Source organism: Austrofundulus limnaeus, unplaced genomic scaffold (assembly GCF_001266775.1).
Source record: "Austrofundulus limnaeus strain Quisiro unplaced genomic scaffold, Austrofundulus_limnaeus-1.0 Scaffold222, whole genome shotgun sequence".
Lineage (NCBI taxonomy): Eukaryota > Metazoa > Chordata > Actinopteri > Cyprinodontiformes > Rivulidae > Austrofundulus > Austrofundulus limnaeus.
In genome coordinates this window covers 459472-462261 of record NW_013952624.1, presented here as the reverse complement: position 1 = coordinate 462261, position 2790 = coordinate 459472, and positions in this window count along the sequence as shown.

Here is a 2790-nt window from a genome sequence, read left to right as displayed (position 1 = left end):
AAAGTACAGAACAACTTCAACAATGCCAACATTATTGTATTTTTATTCTTATAGAGAAAAAAACAGTTTGTGATAAAGTTATTGTTCAATCAATTATTTATAAGGTGTGTCAAACTTTTCAGAGGCTTCGCAGGACGTCTGGCAGTTGATGTTTCTTTGCTGGAAATGTCAGCGTTTGGAAAAATCACCAAGGTGTTTAAACAATCTCTTCATCATCACTTAGTATCAATTATTTAATAAAAAGCAGCCCTTTTACCATGTGAGCCCAGTTCAGACGACAGCTTCACCACAGTCCCTGTGTTTCCTCTGCCAAGTGTGTGCTGGCAGATTTTGAAGGTAAGAAAAGTGTTTGGTTTGCTGCAGTAGTTCATTTTTTATTTTTATTTTTTACCTCTTAGAGGAGCTCTTATATAGAATCAGAAGCCTTGTTGGCGGAACATGGAGTTCTCAGAGAAAAACAAGAGTTTTCAGAGCAATGGACTTTTTTAGCCTTCGTGACCTGATCTGAACTCAGAAAAATCAGACAAACTTAAAAGGGCAAGTAGCATATCCTGCATCTTTCCCCCTGTGAAGTCATTTCTCTTAATTAACCAAATGACTTTTCTCTAAACAATAATAATTAACGAAAAATTATATTAGGGACCTAGCATTCCTTGAAAAGATGGATGTTGTTTTTGGTTTTAAATTAAATATGTGTAGAAAGGACAGAGTTTTGGTTGCTTTAGTTGAGCTTAAAAATATCACTCTCAGATTATCAGTGTGCATTGCCAATGCAATGCACACTGTTGTTTTCCTGTTTCTCTTTATTCCGTCTTCTTCCACGTCGCCACACTACTCCTCCTGCATACTTTGTCCTACAGCTGCCATTGTAATTTCTATCTGTAAAGGTCCTGTGCCAAATGATTGCTATGCCTTCTGGTACCTGTACAACTTGTAGTTTTTGAAATATTAATGTTTAAACTTTATTCTAAAATTCATAAAATGGGAGTCAATGGGGCCTTGTAATAGTCCAATCCTGCCCCAGCTGTACTCAACTTGGTACTGCACCATAGTTTTTTAATATTTAATCTCAATAGTTCAGTGTTTACATTACTAATATGATTGTGTTTTGATGTTTTACTATAATATTGTCTTAATACTGCTCTATTGTTGTAATATTATGCAGTTTGGTGTCAATAATTATATTGGCAATGTGGCCGCTTTCTGCACAAATACAAACCAACCCCTGCCACCACCTTCTGCCACAACTCCATTGKTCTAATGGTCTATGTCATGGACTTCCATGTGGGAGATCAGGGTTCAAAACCCACCTAATGCAACTTTAAGAAAAAATCTCTTCAAACTTCATATTTTCACACAATTACCTTAATTCTGAACACCTGCTGACGTGACAGGCACAAGCTGGTATAGAAAACACATTTGAACTTGGTCAAAGTTCATTCTGGAAGTCCAATGCTGCAGGCAAAGCCATGCTGCAGTGACATGCTACATGGCAATGCACACTTGTTTTTACATCGTAAAAACCCATGTCTAGTTTTGATTGTCTTCTCTACAACCAGCAGACTTGTTGAACAATATCTGTAAATCAGTTTGAATTATACCCATTTTTGTGTTTTTTGAGGCCAATTGGTTGTGACCACCATTTTGAATTGGGTAGATTCCTTAAAGCCAGACAGCTACTGAACAGAAGTCCAGTTGCTTCATCTTTCTGCTTTTCATTTTTCATATGACTGAGAATCCACAGAAACATAACATAGTAATGTCAGTCTCATACTGTTTCAGTTTTAAAGTCACTGGTTTGATGCGTTACTTCCAGCATTACGCTCCTGTTCCAAAAATAAAATGCTGCACGGGAGTACCCAACATGAGGACGGATCAAATGTAAACAGTGAACTGAACAAGCATTTCAGATAATTATTTAATCAGAACAGACATGCTAACACGGCATACCTCTGTAAACACTGAACAGGAGTTTGAATTATGGCCTAAACGGCCTCTCATAGCTTTTCTGCACGTCGGTCGCATCAGTGCTGTGTAGAGTTCACACTGGAGTCTGATGGATGTCACATTTAAAATATATCGTGAACGTCCACACAAAGAAATCCGATTGTTGCAAAAAAAATGGACTTGAGCATTAAGACCTGCAGTGTGAACGTAACCATAATCTGTGCAGCGAGTAAGATGAGAATGATGCATTTGAATGTTGTTTTCTTGAGGTGACCATTAAGCTAAATAGACTTGTTGATTCTCTGAACAGAACAGAAAACCACACCTTGTCACTCAGAACAGTTCAATCAGTAGCTGTTTAAAGTAACTGATTATAATCAATCACAACAGATTACAACTTAACCATAAAAATACAAAAAGTATGTACTTTAAAAGTGAAAAACATTCTTCAACACACACAGACATTAGCAAAACCGTCCACAACAGTGAAATGTGCTAAAAGTTTTCAGGTAAATTAGTCAGAGGGAATAAAAAGTTCTTTAAAGAGACAGGTTTTCATCCTGTAAAAACTTTTACACGACTGCAGTCAAGAGGTCATACCGTCTCCTGTGAGTCGTGAGGAAAAGAAACACAATCAGAGCGAATCAGAGACCGGTTGACTTCAGCAGAGACAGGAGGATATGGTTCAGGGTCACATTTGGTTTTACAGTTGTTGGGCTTGTTGCCTTGTCTGCCAGCTGTCAGGGTTTGAAATGGATTCAGTCAATTATGGTGAACTCTGAGACTAAAAATACAGAGAGCACGATGAAGCTATGCAGAAAGTTTAACCCTTACATTTACTGG